The 18,416-nt window shown below is 49.1% G+C and overlaps 1 non-coding gene across 1 annotated transcript; it reads left to right on the top strand.

Annotated features, from left to right (window-relative positions):
* The first annotated feature begins 3,138 nt into the window (after positions 1-3,138).
* On the top strand, positions 3,139-3,263 carry LOC149999223 (U6atac minor spliceosomal RNA). Its single transcript, XR_016513861.1, has one exon. It is a non-coding gene; the product is annotated as a U6atac minor spliceosomal RNA (small nuclear RNA).
* Positions 3,264-18,416: the final 15,153 nt, after the last annotated feature.

Here is an 18,416-nt window from a genome sequence, read left to right on the forward strand (position 1 = left end):
TTCTTGAAAAGAATCAACCCAAGTAAGAATTATTAGATTTCTATCTGTCATGCACTATTGTGTGTTAGCGGGCTGTGTGTGTGTGTGTGTGTGTGTGTGTGTGTGTTAGCGGGCTGTGTGTGTGTGTGTGTGTGTGTGTGTGTGTGTGTGGAGAGAAGTTTTCATTTACCGTTAACATGGCCCCTCCAGCAGAGAGTAGTGGTCCTCTGCTCCTCTGCCTCCCTCCTCTCTTTATGTGCCCCTGTCTCCCCTCCCAGCTGTAAGAGAAGAAAGGTCTCCATCACAAGAACCAGCATCCTCCACCTGGCCTCACTGTCTTTTCCTCTATCATCCAATTTGCTCGGGGGCCTCTTCTGTGGAAAACGCTCCCGGGGCTGGGTGTCAGGTGGCGTGGGTTCTAGTCCCTACTTTTCCATGCAATGCTGTGCCCTGGCAAGAAGCATCACTTCTCTTCACGCTGTGTTTCCCGCTGAGAGTGGCTGGGACTCAGCCTTGCTGCTTACAGTCTGCAAATACTACTTTATTTTAATCCCTTCTTCAACAGCCAGGTCTTCGTTCCCTTACCACCCTATCTCTCCTTAAATATCTAACAGCTTTTGCACCTTCCCCACCACTGAACTTACTCTTCAAGATCACCCAAGCCAACTTTTTTGCTTTGGACTTTTGGGATACAGCTGCCATGACTGAGGAAGCTCTTCTTATGGCATTTCCACTGAACTCCCACGTGGTCTGTTCCCCTCTCCCTCAACCTTCCCGGGTCCCCCGTGTCTGCCACGGGGCACTCAAGTTTACCCGCAGCTGGGCAGCCAGCTCTGTGTGGGAGGCTCAGAGGTAAGACATTGCCCTCCGGCCCCCTCTCCCCACCATCACCACAGTCAGAGCACCTCACACACACCAAGCATGGGATGGGAGAGTCATCACTTGGGGTTCAAAACTGTATTTTACAGACTCTTGTTTAAAGAGTAAATGCCTTTATTCACTGAGCTGTGAAAGTTAAAGATCATAATCCGTGAACAAACAAAACAGACTCATAGATGCAGTGAACAGGCTGTTGGTTGCCGGGGGGCAGGGGGGGGGACGGGAGGGGGGGTTGGGGAACTGAGTGAAAAGGTGAAGGGATTACAGAATAGTCATGGGGATGAGGAGCACAGCACAGGGAATATCGTCAATAATATTCTAATAACTATGTGTGGTGTTAGGTAGATACTAGAATTATTGGGGGGAATCACTTCATAAATCATATAAATATCTAACCACTACACTGTACACCTGAACCATATATAAAATAATATTGAATTTCAACTGTACTTGAAAAAAAACTTTTTAAGTAAATCCTATTAAAAGCTTGTGCATTAACTCATCGTCCACTAATACAAAATTAATAGATAATTAAATATAAGCTCAGAAATCAGAAAGGAACACACTGAAAAAATGGAATATTAAATGAGTTCATTTTGAAGGAAAGTCAACTCTGTTATCTAGCTAGAACAAACTAAGATCATGCCCAAGAAAATAAATATATGTTAATACCTATAGAAATGCTAATTAAAACAATATAAACATTCCCGTAATGACAACTGGCAAGGTACTGTCCTCTAAGTCTCCAGAACATGAATTAAAGATAGCAGATTCAATAGCCACTCAGAGAACCAAAGTGCTATAGTAAAGAGGATGCTGGGAAAGTTCATTCTCAATATCAGGCTATGAAGGTTCTAAAACACTATGGTGATTTACCATCAGAAATATGAACGAGACTTTGCCTTTCTACTCAATATTGTGGTGCTTTTGAACTGCTCCCCGACCCTGACGATACCCAGAGAAAATCGGTCATGGGTTTCTGCGGAGACCACCAGGCCCCGGCCCTTTTTCCCAAGCACACCTTTCCCTGCAGATGTGCTCTGTGGGGAACACTCAACCCTGTATCTGCTATCTTTAATTCACGTTCTGGAGACTTAGAGGACAGTACCTTGTCAGTTGTCATTACGAGAATGTTTATATTGTTTTGAGCAGGAGTTCTTCACTGCTATATCAGGGGTTGGCACACTATGACCCACAGGCCATGTCTGGCCCACCACCCGTTTTTGTAAGTAAAGTTTTATTGGAAACGGCCACGTGCCTTCATTTACAACATCTATGGCTCCTTTCTTGCTACAATGGCAGCACTGAGTAGTTACAACAGAGGTCTCCTGGCTAGCAAAGCCTAAAGTAGCAGAAGGCCAGAGGATGACAGGACGCCCAAAACTGCGGTTCAAAGACATCTGCAAAAAGGACATGACACAATGCTCCATCAATCTCAACACATGGGAAGTTCAAGCAGACGACCACCTAGCCTGGAGGCTCGCGGTCAGGCAAGGTACGTCACGCGCGGAGGCTGCGCGCAACGAGGAGGCGGTCCAGAAAAGATCGAGGCGGAAGCAGCGTCAACAGCAGCAACAACGGCCATCTGCCTTCACCTGTACCAAGTGCGGCAGGGATTGTCACTCCCGAGTCGGACTGCACAGCCATTCTCGGCGGTGCAGATAGACTCTCAGGAAGCTACGCCATCGTCTCTCGAGACGGACGGCTGCCGACAACGATATAGAACAGGTCTGACTCCAGCCCTATATCCTCTATGGAAAACTTCTAAATAGTGATAGTAATGGCCAATGTTGATCAAGTTTTTCAACCCATTACATGAATTATATCACTAATTCCGCCCAATAGCACTATGAAGTAGATATTTTTGGTTTCTGCATTTCGATAGTGAAGGATCCAAGGCTTACAAAGCTAATAAGGTTCCAGAACTAGGAAGTGGGGGAGGCTGAATTCAAAGCCCATCAGTCTGACGCCGGTGCCCACTCTCCTGAACAAGAAACGGTCCTTCCTCTCATATACGAACTACCATTTGCCAAGTGGTTAATATACGTCAGCCTTTGCGTCGATTGTCTCTAAAGCTCACCACTGCTTACATTTGCACTTTCCAAAGATCAGCAGCAGGAACTCAGATTGGGGAACTATTTTATCCCAGAACAGACAGCTAAGAGTAGAAGATCCTGGGTTCAAACTCAGACACTGTTGTTCTTTCACGACCTCTGTGACCTCACTGTAGAAAGACAACATTTAAGAGACAATATAGTAAGAATTAGATGTCAGAGTTTTATGGTACATGAAAGGAGAGAGTTAGCACACCTTTTCACGAGGATGGGAAGAGGCCCTCAGGCCCGACAATGCTCAGACCACTCAAGTATCGCCACCTACTTTGAGGCACTGAACCATCGTTCTTCAGTCCTAAGCATTCTCAGCCTAAGGCGAAAATTATTTTTCTTTTTTTCTTTCCTTGTTTCTTTTCTTTATATTGAATCTATATGCAGTGATGGATATTAGCTGCACCTACTGCAGTAATTATTTCACAGCATATGTAAACGAAACCATCATGCCATCTACCTTAAAAGTTACCCAGTGATGTATGCCAATTATGTCTCAATAAAACTGGGGGGAAAATGTTTTTTCTACTTTTCCATTCTGCCTGGAAAGACTATGAATCGCCACACTTGGGTACTAGCCCTCATGTAGTCGTGAACTTTCCAGGTGGCCTGTGGTATGTCATTTAACCCTTTCAGATCTCAGTTTCCTTGTTGGCAAAAGGAAGGAGTTGTAGTATGCATGCTCCTGGTAATTTCCAAACTATCAGAAAGAACCAGTCAAGTTTCTGATTTAAAACTCCACCCCTGGGATAATCACTCATTATGGAGCCTAACTGCCTTCCACTCAAGAGAGAGGCTGAAATTAAAGCCAACGCCTCTGGCCACGCAGCATTACAGGATGGCTCAGGAGAGTCAGTGCTTCCCCTTGGAACACCCAGGGGACGAGGGGCTCCAACTCTTGCTCCTTCTCCTTTCATTTTGTGGTCTCTGATTTGGGTGGGGTATTTCAGCTATTTTATTAAACAGCCAGTAAGATCCAATTTCTGAGGCCCCAATGGGTCAGATGCAGTAAAATGTTCTGTGAATTGGTGGAGGTAGTTGTTTTCTTTCATCATAATATTTTTTTAAATGCTGAGGCCACTCCAGGAAAAGGAGCGAGATGGCAAGAGGGGTAGACATTGCAGTAGGGCTCTCTTTTTTTTTTTTTTTTTAGATTTTATTTATTCATTTTTAGAGAGAGGGGAAAGGAGAGAGGAAGAGAGGGAGAGGAACATCGATGTGAGAGAGAAACATCTACCAGTTGCTTCTCGTATGAGCCCCGACCAGGGACTGAACCCACAACAAAGGCATGTGCCCTGACCAGGGATCAAACCTTTCGCCTTAAGGGACGATGCTCAACCAGCTGAGCCACACTGGTCAGGGCCATCAAAATATTTTAAACCACTAGGATCCATCTGGTAAATTAAAACAGGGAGGTTTATAGCTGTTCATATAAGGTAGACTTCCCCAAGGGGCTATCTCACCTATACCTCATTTCTAATCCTATTATCTCTCTATCTCTGTAAACGATCAAATTTCAAGGACTGCTGAAGTCACTGTATAGATGCCCTTCATCAGGTGAAAAATGGCTTTCCAGGCAAAGGCTGAGTCCTAAACCCACCCCCTAGAGTTTCAAATAGCGTCTCGTCTCAGTCTGGCTCCCTGCTCTTTGACTGATGGGCAACACTGATACAAGGAAATACTTCTATGAAGTTTACTTCTTTAAGTGACTTGGTTTTTAAGAGAAGGGGGAAAAAAGGGCCATCTTGCCAGTGATTCCTTTAAGAATTTTTAATTACAGAATTCTTTTTTATGGTGTCGCCAACCCAGCCTCAGCCAAAAGTTCACTGCAGAAATGTGCTGATGTGTATCCCAGCCCTGGCAACTAAGGCTGAGCAATGGCTGAAGTATCACGATGCTCCATTTTTCTTCTGTCTGAGAGGTTCAAGGATTCATCCTGTGCGGATCATGCCTGCCCTTTCTTTATGCATGAATAAGACACTTCAGACACTCAGACTGGGCACAGACGCCAGCCCTCCCTGGAAAAATAAGACCTAGACCCCAAGTCAGGGTAAGTTCTCACACTGCCCCTAAGGCTAACTAATTTCTAAATGCGACTAAAGATACCATGCTTAGCAAGCTCTCTGCTTTGCCTGTTGGACCCTAACCTTTAGCAAGACAAAAATGTTACATACAATGCGTCCTAAAATTAATAGCACATTTTGCATATCTGATAACTTAGAAGCTCAGCATACGGATCAAAAATAAACCTGTAATAAGGCATCCAGCCTCATCCCCTCACTTTCAATAGCACCACACCTAAAGCATCCTGTTCCTACGTCACTTAGGGAAATTTCCTCACCAGGCTTTATTTATTCATTTACTAGATAACCATTTACAAGATACTATTTTAGGCACTGGGCATACGCAGAACACAACAGACAAAGTCCATATTGTAATCAACCTTCCATTCTAGTAAAGGAGACGGGCAATAAACAAATAAACAAGAAAAAGATGCATGGTCGTGGCGAGTGCTATTTCAAAAACAAACAGGGTAATACCATCCAGAAGGCCTAGACTACTTGAGTTTGAATAGTCAAGAAAGATTCTCTGCGAGGCTGACGCTGAAGCTGAAAACAGAATAAAAGTGATGACGCCCCGTGAAGACGGTGGCTGGGGAAGAGCATCCCTGGCACAGGGAGTACCTACTTCAAAGGCCCTCGGATGAAAGGGAACTTGAAGTTGCGGAGACTTGGCAAGAGCATAGGGAGGGGCAGGTGGAGAGACATGCCATAGGTCAGGGAGCCGGCCAGATGGCAGATCTCACAAGTACCGAAAATACGTTTGAACAGCTTCATTGTGGCCTCATAATTTGAAGTTTTTAACAAAGGGCGCTTGGTGACCTACTTGTTGTTATTGTTGTTGCTTTTTTTAAGACTCCTCTCACTGGTGTGAGAGACCTGTTTTCAGGAGGCAAACCGGGAAGCAGGAAGGCCACTTAGGAGGTGACAGCCATGGCCCAGGGGAGAGAGGATGGAGACTTTTCCTGTGGGGGGCGGGGGGGGCGGGGCGGCGGGTAACTGGTGAAGCGGAGAGCCATAGGAAGTGAGGAGAAATGCTCTGGAGATATAATGACAGGACGTGCTGATGGATTAGACGTGGGGAACGAGGAAGTCAGAAGTGACCGTCCTGTCCTGGGCTAGCTCACACACGCATCGGACCTGTTCACTGCTTCGGCATCTGAGATGGGGACGTATCAGCCGAGTGGTCCCACAGCAGGACTGACCACACCGTAAATGTGAAATGCACCAGAGGAACCTGGTATATTTTATCCACTACCATCAGAGAAATCATGCCTGGTCTGGCTCTTTTACAGAGCCATGTGGTTCCTTGAGGGATCCTCGGAGCACAGCTAAGAGTAGAATTCCTAACGGAAGCAGACTTTTTTCCTCATTTTGTCCCTGTAGCTGGGAGGCACAGGAAATAGACAGTGGGCCTGGGATCCTGTGCTTTGTTGCAGGGAAGGAACAATCAGCCCCGGGAACATTAGCCCTGGCAGCAACCAGGATGGCTCAACAGTGTATGAAAAGAAAACCAGTTGTCTAAACTGAATTTTCAGCTGGAACCTAAGAGGCCAAATTTAATCATCCCCCCAAAATTATCACACAAGTCAATGCTTCCCCTTCTTGCAAGGGAAGAGAGACTGATGCTTTATTTTTCAGTCAAGCAGGTGGCCTTGAGGCAGCTAACCAGCTGGCTGAAATCTAAATACCTTCGCCAAGACAAAAGCCAGTAACATGATTGATTATCTCCTCATTGTAAGAGAAGAAAACCTCCTCCAGCCCATCAGCATGCAGACCTGCTATCAGATTATCGCTGAACAAAACTAGACTTGGAGCAGAAGAACACAAGCCCCAAGGCGCAGGCCCCAGTTGGCCGGGGCTTCATCTACCAGCTCAGTTCCACTCACTGCAGTAATTTCTAACAAGGTTCAGGTAAGTTTCTTAGTTGTTAAGTCCTGACTTTCTTTTTCAGACTTGGAATAGGTACCTGCACCCTGGTTGGTATAGGTCTGCTCCCCCAGTTCTTCCTCCAAACATCTTAGCTGGACGGACTTCTAAGAAGCTCACTGATTCCTCCCAAACTCCCTTCTGTGAAAAAATGCCTCGTGTCCATCCCACTGAACTGGGAGCCCACAGTGAGGATCCTACCTGATGATGGTTGGTGTCCTGCAGCTTGAGAGCAGGAAGTAGAATGGTCCACCTAGGCCATCAAGTCTGAATTCTTTGCACCAGGACCACCGGGTAAGGGGAGGGCCAGGCCTAACTCCGAAATCCCCATGGGCTTCCTGCCTCTGTGCTGAAATTCTCCTGGGCCTCTACAGTATCTTCTGATCGCAAATCCAGGAGGAATATAAAAATGGAGATGAACAGAGACTCTGTCTTAATAAGCAGTTGAACAAAGGTTTCAAGTTCCACCTGCTCCTTAACAAGCCCATGGGTGCCTCAAATTCCTCATCGTGAAGACGGAAAGGGCGAGTCATGAAAGGAGATGCTAGACAGAGAAACAGAGAGCAGGAGAGTTGACCTTCTGCTGTGTGGAAATCCCATTCAGGGTCACAATAACTCCCCGGGGGTGCTGCTATATAACAGTGTCTCTTAGTCCTAAGAAAATCAAACTCTACTCTTCAGGAATCTTCTTTTTTGCTTCTTGGTGATTACCGGTATCATGATTTATAATGTTTGATACCGGCCTTGGTATTTAGTGTTTGAGCTCAAGAAAAAGGCCCTTGAAGAACGAAGTAGTCACAGAGGCGACAGACGCCAAGCATCCATGACCCTAAAACCCCCTTCCACAAACTCAAGGGTGACAGGCAAGGTCTTCTTGTCCTGGCACACACGTCCTTCCTCTTCCAGCTCAAAAAGCTTCCTGGGCTCCTAAAAATGGAACATCAGACTTGTCAAAAAAGCTTCCTTATTGACAGAGACAGAATATTGAAGTTGCAGAGATATTTACTGAACCATCTCTCCTGTTTCGAGGAAAAGCTGAACCACTAATGGGGCCCCTGACCATGAAGGTTCTAACAACGAGTGTACAGGTGGGGGCTGTGCTGAGTAAGAGGTGCCGCCTCCCTCCAGCCTGAAAGCACCTGCCTGATCATTAAAGGCAAGAACACCAGCGACCCAGCACAGGGAAGCCAGGGGACAGCTCAGCTCCTCTCCCTGCCAACTAGATGAGGGAATTCACCGGAGTCCCCCTGCTGCTCTGGCTCTCCGGCCATGCTCTCCTGCGCGCTCAGACAGAGGCACAAACACATCTTATAAGAAACTTCACAGCAGTGGCCGAGGGGAAATGTCATTTTCCAAGGAGTCTGAGGAGCCTCAGCTCAGTCCCAAGGGTTCCTGCGGAACCTGCCTCCCAGCACCCCTGCTCCCACCCCTAGTCGAGAGCCTCGCAGATATTTTTAATGGGTCTCCCCCCTCCCCAAGGGTGATCAAAGTTCAGTTATGGCTCTGTCTACAGGAAAGGAAAAGTAGAGAAAAACCTTTCTGTGATTCTTTTCCTTGTTAATGGTACCCTTTATATTCAGTGGGGGTTTTTCAAAGGTAAAGAGAAAGAAAGGAGGGAGGGAGGGAGAAATGTCAGAGGACACTTTTAAAATAAAAACGGGGCAATGAGCATGCTGACAGGGCATCAGGGCAGCGCCCACCCGTGAGCGCCGAGTGGAGGGTGAGGGAATTAATTGCGGAGGGGTCACCGGCAGCAGCTGGGGAGTGGGGGAGGGTAGGCGCTCGGAATTGCTTTCCCAAAACACCATTTTCCTCTGCGGTTGAGCTACACTAACAATTTGGAATGATGTCCGAAGTGTGATAAGTGAAAAACGCAAGATGCAGGGAGTCCTTTAGCAAGACCCCACTTCTGTGACTGATAGAGCCATGATGACAGGCCGCCTTTGCGCATGTCCTTAAATGCCTACGAGGCTGTGGGATGATCCGAAGCGGGTGTCAACAGTGGCTTTCTTCAATTATACGTATAGGGTCAGTTCACATTATTAATCAGTATGTTCGTCCCCCTAACCAGACTCACAAAACCCTTCACGAGTACGCTGGTGTGACTCACACACAACAGAACCAGAAAAATCATGTCAATGTTTGACTGTTAAGAAAGAAAATACACTCATAGCCATGGACAAGTGTGGTCATTGCGGGGTGGTGGTGGAAGAGGGTCTGTGGGGATGAAGGTTGATGAAGAAATAAATAAATGCTATTTTTTGTTTTCTGCCCCAGATCTAGGGCAGGAAGGTTGAGCCGCACACACACCTAGCCAAGGTTTAAGACTGAGCAAGACTGGGAGGAAAGACCATGGGGAGTAGAGAGAAGACATGGATGGGGCACCCCAAGAACAGGAGAAGGGGCAGGAGAGACTGTAAGCGCCACCAACGCAGGTCTAGCCAACTCCAGGGAGCGGCAAGAAGCTCTAAGCAGCTGCGTTAACTTCTCCTGGCTCCACAGGGAGGCCCGGTCATGGCCCAGGGGGCATGTGCCCCACTCCCACAAAGTCCAGCCAGTACCGCCCCACCTCCAGGGGGAAGCCCCCAGAATCTAGCCCAGCAGCACCAGACATTCACGAGCCGCCACCCTGCCCCACATCAGGAGGGACAGGAGCGCCGCAGGGTGCGCACATGGTGGAAATGGAGCCTTGCTCTGGACCCAGCGGGACAAGTTTGAAATCCCTGACCCAGACTGCAGCGCCAACCCACCGCCCCCGTCACGTGCCCGTTCTACAGTGTTGTCGGGGTTTGCAACGGGCCTGTACTACTCTTCTGATTAAAAAAAAAAATCCTGTTCTGGAAGGACCCAAAACGCTGACTCACACGTGCCCCGGGGAACGCTTCCTCCCTTCCAGTTACACACCGTGTTCCCCGCCTGCAGCCCTTCCTTCCCTCCACGCCTCTCATCCCTGGTTCTTAAGCGCTGATTGGATTTCTCTCTGCTTTGGGAACAGCCGCCTTGTGTTACAGGGACCTGGCCGGCCGCTGCCGCATGAATGGCGGAAGCGTCCTCAGTGACAAGGGTGTCCACCGCCCAGCCGTGGCCCACAGCCGACCCGAGGTCTGTCCTCGGCCTCCAATACAGGACTGGAGGTGACGGCTCCCGCGCCAAAGATTGTCACCCACCGCCAATCCTAGGCGCTAAACGCTGTCTCCTGAAAATACCTTTTCAATCTGGAAAGGGTCTTTTAGTATTTCCTGGTAGCAGCTGTCATAAGATTCTCTTATCAGATGAGCAGAGAACAGTGATGCTAATAAGTGACATTTGCACAGAATTTTATCACTGACAGATCTCTTTACCCTTGGTTTTTACTTACAAAATCTCGTTCAGTCCTCAAGAAATGGGTTTTTGGAATGAGACTCTTTCTGCCTCCCTTTCAACCGAGGTGCCAAAGGAAAAAAAAAGGGAAATTGGTATTTGATATGAAGGTCACTGAGGCAGACCCCCCTCAGCGGGCTTACAGAGAGGGCCCCAGCCCTCCCCAAACTCTGGGTCCCTGTGTTCCGATAAAAACAGGAAAGGAGAGCAGCCAGGAGAAGGAATGTGTTGTCAGGTGTTTTGATGAGAATATCTACAAAAAGGTATCTTCAGAAAGCACTTTCCTGCTATGAGGCCTGTGAGTCCCCAGCTCCCTGTGGGATAAGGAGGTGGGTGCTGTCCCCCCCGCAGAGCAGTACAGGGACTTCTGGGGATGACAAAGGGAAGTGTTTCCTGCAGCTGCACCCTGACATTCTGACTAGAGTAACTCTCGGGAGAAAGAGACTGACGGTGAACATCCAGATGCACGCGGCTTTCAGTTTGCCTCCTGAGTCTGGCGGTCAGCCCGGGGTCCTGGGACGGGAGGTGGCTGAGTGGGAGCTAGAGGCCAGTCCTGGCTCCCTCTCGGCCACCGGGGCAGTGGCCTCAGCAGCTGGGGAGGAGGCAGAAGTGTCTGGTCCTGCTGTGGTCACACCTCAGCTTCTGTGGCCCAGGTGTTGGGTGGCAAATGATACATCCCGCAGCCTTGACCTGTGGTTACACATCACTGGGTAGGGATGCAGCCCAAGGAGACAGAATCTCTAAGACTGGAGGCCATGATTTACCTCATCTTGGAAGGAAAGAAAGAGACCTATATCCTTGCCTGGAGTGGGAGGGGAGAGAGGAGGGAAGAGGTTGAAAGTAAGAAGTCATTGAAATATCAAAGAGAAACTCAAAGCCTGAAAGATGTCCACCTGCTTCCGATATTCTTCCATTTCCAGAGATAAAGTTTGGCACAAACACATGCAAAAGCATGTCGGTGGGAGAAGAAACACTTCCTTCACCTCACTGAGAGTGTCTGCTCTGTGCGTCTCAGGGTCTAACCGTGAACTTGTGCCTCATTGTGCACATGTCCCTTTTACAGATGGCCACAAGGGCCTGAGCTAAATATGGGATGATGATCCAGCTTTATGAAAACCCGTAAAATACCTCCGAACTCCGGAAAAGAAACACACTGACAAAAATGGCTCTCACTTCTGATAGCAATAAAAACAACACACCTGCTAAACATCATTGTGCCACTTGCAGCTTTGAAACTCTGGGTTTGATTTCTTTGAAAGGCAGCAAGGATTAGTCTTCATGTTTGTAAAGGGGATGACTTTTATCCTGTTTTTTCCTTAACCCTAACCCATTAGTTTGCAAGGTTTCTAGGTAAAAAAAATATCTGCCTCTGAAAGGGTCCATCTGCAATAAGCAGATTTCAGAATGGGACACCCACAAATATGCAGAAATTAATGTGTTCTCTCCATAGGGGGACCACAGCCAGAACTTCATGCCACTCTTTCCTTGAGCAAGTAGACTGAGGACCCACTATGTGCCAGGCGCATGCAAGTAGACTGAGGACTCACTATGTGCCAGACGCAAGCAAGTAGACTGAGGACCCACTATGTGCCAGATGCAAGCAAGTAGACTGAGGACCCACTATGTGCCGGATGCAAGCAAGTAGACTGAGGACCCACTATGTGCCTGGCGCGAGCAAGTAGACTGAGGACCCACTATGTGCCTGGCGCAAGCAAGTAGACTGAGGACCCACTATGTGCCGGGCACGATGCCAGGTGCTGGGCAGATAAGACTGAAAGGGCACACAAGGGATCTGCCCCCCTGGTTCCACCGTGTGAGTGTGGAGAATGAGCTGGACATCTATGGCAGGTAGAAACTGCAAAAGAATTGTACCTCAGCATCAGGCCAAGTTTTAAGCATGTAGGGTTTTTGGTTTTGGTTTTTCCCTAATCTCACGCTTTGCACATGATGATCAACATGTAAAGAGTTCACCAGCATGGCACCAAAAAGTGCATCCTAATGAGGACATTCCAGCCCCTTTGTTGCATAACACTGCTGAGGAAAGGGCTGAAATTAAGAACAGTTATTCCCTGATTGGGTAGCTCAGTTGGTTAGCGCCACCCTGATACACCAAAGTTATGGGTTCGATCCCTGGTCAGGAAACATACAAGAATCACCCAATGAATGCATAAATAAGTGGAACACCAAATCCAAGTTTCTTTCTCCCTTCCTCTCTAAAATCAATTTTAAAAAGAATAATTGTGATGTAGGTGAATGCATTCTGCTGCGTTTTCATACCGAGTCTGCTGTGGATTCTGTCATTTGGTGACTTTTTTAACGTCTCTGACTCCTCCTACCCATACAAGAGGGAAGGGCTGTGCAGAGACAGTAGGAGCAACAAAGGGCTGCATTTCAGTCCCACCAATTTCTTATTCTTAAAATCACTCTCAAATAGGTACTTTTTAAATGGAAGAAAGTAGTCTCTGTGTCTCTGCTTTCCCCTTAACTTCCCTTCCAAAATGAAAGGTTTTCTGTACACTGTCTCTCTAACCTGCAGATTCTGTCTCGTTAGATCAATGCGAAAACGTTTTTGACAAGTCAAATGTTCACTTTTTAGGGGGAAAAAAAAACCCTCTCTCTCCAGGCTGCCAAGACTGTGGCTTATGTGTGCTCCGTCCCTCCAGCTATCAGTCCGCATTTCAGGGCAGAGGTGGCCCAGATGTCTTGGTCGGTGCACATTAAAGGCTTAGTTTGTGGCTTCTCAGGAAAGAGATTGAACATTAGCACATGTTAGATGTTAAGGAACATCCTTCTCCATTGAAAGAGAAATTTTATTTCTCAGGGAGAAAAAAAAATACAACATGTAGTCACTAGGATGCATTATGAACCTGTTATTGCGTGTGGGATTTATGATCAAGGTCTCTCTCTTCTACAAGGATTCTTCAGCTAAGGGCAGAATTACAGATTTACGTGTCCCCAGAAGATGTTTCGCAGACCTTTGGCGCCATCTAGTGGCCATACCCTGCCAGGTCTAGCAAGTGCTTTCCCCTTGCAGTTACAGTAGGAGAGGCTTTGGCAGTGAAAGCTCCAGACAGCTCATGCTCTAAAGAGGCTTGGCAGAGGGCAGAGCTGGCCCGCACAGGAGCTCTTGTGCCTCTGAACACTGTGCTGGGTATGTGACATCTCCTCAGAGTCCAGAGAAAGAGCTGCCACCGGATCTCATGGCATTTTCAAAAGAGCCATTTTCAAACTCATCTGTAAAGTGCTTTTGCTACCTTAGCTTAGTCACCTGCCTGAAGCTCACTGACTGGAACGCACAGGGTGTGGGTGTGCGTGTGTGTGTGTGTGTGTGTGTGCATATCTTTGTGGGGGGGTAGCACGAAAACTCAGGGCTTGTGCTGAGCTCTCCCGTGCCAACTGGCATCAGGAAGGGACATATGCAAAATCGCACTGCACATGGCCTCTAAATTTGGATAAGCCGTCAATATCCTACCCGAGAGGGGCTTGCTTTCTCCACGCTCCAGTTTAAAGGCTTAGGAACAGAAGCCAAGTTTTGCCTCTTTGAAAGTACAGGCGGTTAATGTTCTGTCCAGAAGGCTGTCCAATAGCAGCTGACACTATCGACTGCACCAGCCTCACAGAAGCAGCGACTGGGGATCAGTCCTGCCCCCTCCCCTCAACCCTGCACCTGCCAACAGATGTGGTCCCGGGAGTTCCCTTTCCTTTCTGCCCACTCCACCCCTCCGGAGCCACTGCTTGGCCAATAAATCTTAAGAGTCTAGGTCAACAGAAGCTGGACGTGGGTGAAAACCCGGGTTCCCTGTCATCTAGCTGGTCTGTATTCCTGCAGGGCAGAGGGTGGCTGTGGGCGAAGAGAAGCCATCATTGTCACTGTAGGGCTCAGAATGGCTGTGACAAAAAGCTTAAGCGACCCATCTGCCTTACAGGTGTTCTCAGGAGCAGACCAGCAGACCTGTGGCCACGGCTGATCTTGGTACCCCCAAGCACCTCCACCCACACCCACGCTGGCAGATCACGAATCCAGTAATCATCGCTCTATCTATCCTTGCCCTAGTTATTCTATTGCCCTATTTTTAAAATTATTTTTGCCTGTCAGTAGGGAATTTAAAAGTAAAATATGGGTAGAACAGAAATTCACTTTTTGGATTCCCTCGTCTGTTTCATCCTCAAGCAGAGTGTGCGCCTCACCATCCAAAAGACGCCCGTTCCCTCATTAACCCCTTTCCTGGCTATTAATAGCACCCACTCCATTGGCACACCGTGAGAATTGTGTGTTAATCCATGTAAAACCCTGTACAGGTGCCTAAGCCATCAATAAATGACAACTACAGTTACTCAATTCCAGCAAGTCAACCTGAGCAAGGTCAGGGCGCTGACAGAGACTCTTGCTCTTCAGAAACTCTTTTTTGTAGGTTGCGTGCGTGACTCAGTTCATTTCTAGAAAAGGCCTGTCTTCTTCCCAAGACCTCCGGTGCCAGCAGGAGGGGGAGATCATCCCTTGGATCTGCAGCCTCCAACTCCATCCACACCTCAGGAGACAAAGCAAATTTGAAGGGGAAGATGTGGACTCTGTCCCTGCCAACAGGCGCCTGGGGACGCCCCCCTGAAGTTGAGGCGGAAAGGTCTCCGGGACCTTTCCAAGACGAGGGCCCCGCTGTCAGCAGCTGCTATCGCCTGCCTGGGAATTTCTGAAAACCCTCAGGAAGCATTATAGATGCACGCTTCAGCTTTCAGGGCGGGTTCGGAATTTTAATTCAGGGAACCTAACAGAACAGGCCACTCAGGAGAAAGACTGACATCTGGGGGTTGGGGGGGCGCCTCACTGTTCATTCTAACTGGGGAGACAAGTAATTTCAGCGTGACAAGACAAAAATGGGAAGAGGCGAACAGAGCAAGCAGATGAGGCAGAGACAGGGAGGCCGAGGGATGGAGGGACGGGCCAAAGGACAGACTCACAGATACGTACATACACACATAAATACACACATAAATACATATGTAGGTCTGCAGGCTACCGAGGAAACAGGCAGCCTCAGATACACACCCAGACAACCTTTTGGTGCCTCACCTGAGATGCCAGCCTACACAGCATCCCTTTAAAAAGCCTATTTCGAAGTTCGGCCAGGATCCCGTCCTTATCCCAGAGCTCTCCGGGAAAACGAGCGTTACCTCCTACACACGCTGCCCCTGTTCCTTCCGTCCTGGGAAAACGTCAAGCTCTTGTTCCTTTCGTGGAACAGAGACCAGTGGAGGTGCTCTCCTTTTTCTGAGACATTTTTGTGGGTTGGTTTGTTTTTTTCTTTCGGACACAATTCCAAAGATTTTCTTTTTGCCGGTGATGGAAAGCGCAAAGGGGCATTCAGCCCAGCCTGGAGATCGCTAGAAAACCTGTCACGTCCCACAGAAACGAGAGAGGCCTCGGCGATCGTGTGTGAATGCGGAGGAAGTGGTTTTCTACCCCCAGAGCATGGCAGAAGGAGGAGAAATATCAGTCGGTCCTCCTCGGCTCAAAGAGGCGGGGACTGTGGTTCTTGGGATGTCACCTCTGACCACTCCGTGCCCGTTTTCTCATCTGGGAGGCACAAGGTGACGACAGCACAGGGGCTGCATTGACAAGGTGACAGGGCAGGGCTGTGGCCCAAAAGGTGTTGCCCCTTCCAAAGGCCGGAGCCCGGGGGACCTGCCCGACGCTGCGGAGCAGAAGCCCCGCCCCGGGCCCCCTGCAAGCGGTCCCCGGGACAGCGCCCGGAGCCCCAGGCCGCCGCCGTGATTACCATTCTGACTGTTATTTACTCCACGGCCGGCCGCATTAAGCACACACCTGTGGCGGGGAATATTCCACGCAGATGCTTGGGAAGGAGCTTTGCCAAAATCGTTAGAAAATGCATGTGAGGAAATTATCACCCGGTCCCTTGGTGGGTATTATGTCTTTTATCGTCTCTGTGTTTGAAGTATTTTCTTTTTTGAAAGATGCAGTTTTAAAAGACTGCTCCGTGGAGGGCACGGGGAGGGGGGAGCAGGAGAGGAGACAGCAGAGGGGAACAAGAGAGGAGGGTCCTACGGCAGGGACTGAGCTGGGGCACCCGTCACCCCGCGGCCTGCCGCTCCGGAAGGGACTGTGAACCTGAGGCCCATTTGGAGGGCCCGGGACCTTGGTGTGGGGACAAACCCCTGGAGCTGCGAGAGGGAAAAGCTGCAAAGGGCAAGTACTGGCATCACCAAGCGGTGCCCAGAAGGAAAAGACTCAGGCAGTCAGCCAGCGTAGAACTGGCCTTAGGGACTGGTCTGTGGGGAACACAGGCCCACCAAACAGCAGAGAAAGCAGGTGACAGATGACAGGGGGACTTGCAGGGGTGAGGCTAGAAGAGGAAATCTTAAAGGAGCTTCAGGTGCCAATGTAGGAAATATCACACTCGTCCAGAGAGAAAGGAAAACCAGAGCCTGTGAGGTCACCCCAGGAGGGAGGGAAGTACCTGGAAAACCACAGACAGATGGCCTGCAAGGTACACATGCTCCTCTCCACCCTTCCCAAAGCAAGGTGTCCACAGGGTGGTCGAAGGTTAAAACGAGTCAGACCTCGCAAGCAACAGCGTGAAGCTTTCAGCTGGCTGCAACTCCACATAGTTGGTTTTTGTATTCACCTGAGTCAGAAGACTCCCTCCAAGAGCTGCCTCTACCCAAGCATGTCTTGGAAGGGGGCAGGGGCAGCGGCGGTACACAGGAGTAGTTGAAAACAGGTTGTGACAGCCACCTGGCCTTTTGTTAGTGTCAAAGGCCACATAGGGCTACCTCTGGCCAGAGAAATATGAGTCAGTAAGTACTTCAGCCAAGCTGGCTGTGACCACACAGGTTTGGGGTGTAACCCAAGCTGCAGGAAGATGGGCCCCTGTCTGATTCTGCACCCCATGCGTCTACTTTCAGGGAGCTCATGGGGGAGTGGACGTAACACAGGAGGAACACACACCCACACACAGCAACGGTGCCAAGCGATTCCCAAAAGCCCTCCCAGGCAATTTGAGGACCAACCCAGAGCCCCACACCCAGGAAGGTTAGAGAGGAGGGCGAGGAGAGGCAGCAGCCCCATCGGTCCAAGCAGCTGAAGCAACATCAGTGTCACCAGACCCTGCGAGCTAACACAAGCCAGATAGAAGGAGACACGTGTCCAAGAACCTCTCTGAGAGATGTCCCACACAATTTAAGAGATAGAACACAGAAGTACGGGTCATGACTCCCTGCCATAGGAATGATATAAGATGCCTGGATTCTGATACTGCTCTGGGGCACTTTCTTTCCTCCTGTCCTGCTTCCCTGTGGACAGCATCCCTGGGGCCCTCAGACCCGATCCTTGGCCTGCTGGAGGGAACAGGAGCACCAAAGACCACGTACTCCTCAACCAGACAGATTAAGAAGGAGGAAAAGCACCCCCCAAAAAAGCAGATGACAGCTCAGAAGAGGATCATGAGGGTCAGGCTGGACCTCTGAAGCCGTCATAGCTAAGTAATCAGAAGCCAGTCGTGGGACATGAAGAAGAGCCCACATGAACGAACTCGGCCCTGGGCTGTGAGTGAGGAGCCCTGAGCACTGGCGCAGACTCTGTACCTGCCTCTGCGCGCAGGTCTCCTCCCCTCTCTGGGGCTTGTGTGATCAGTAACGTAGGAGTTGGCTCCTCAGGAAGCAAGTAGCCAGGGCAGCGGTATGTCCCGGTGGGGGTGTAGGAGTGTCAGCCGGGATGCAGAAAATGAAGGACACATTGTCATCAGAGAATTTTAAAACAACAACAAAACTGACCTGATCACTCTGCTTTTTATTATCATCCTGCAAAGGCCATTGGAAGCAATGGAGGTGCCGCCATGCCAGGGTAGGTTACCATGCACACCTGCCCCATATGCTGAGGCCAGAGAGCCCATCATTGGCAGGAAGCCCTTGGAAGAGCTTCACAATGCCACTCAATGACAACCAACCATTATTGCTGCACTGACATCGAAACATTGTGTGGCTGAACATGTTAAGACTGGTAGTGGGGCAGGCTGAAGAGTAGCCCCGAAGATATCAGGTCTAATTCCTGGAACTCGTTCATGTTACCTTACTTGGCAAAAACCTGGCA

Source organism: Furipterus horrens, unplaced genomic scaffold (assembly GCF_987537825.1).
Source record: "Furipterus horrens unplaced genomic scaffold, mFurHor1.1.pri manual_scaffold_10, whole genome shotgun sequence".
Lineage (NCBI taxonomy): Eukaryota > Metazoa > Chordata > Mammalia > Chiroptera > Furipteridae > Furipterus > Furipterus horrens.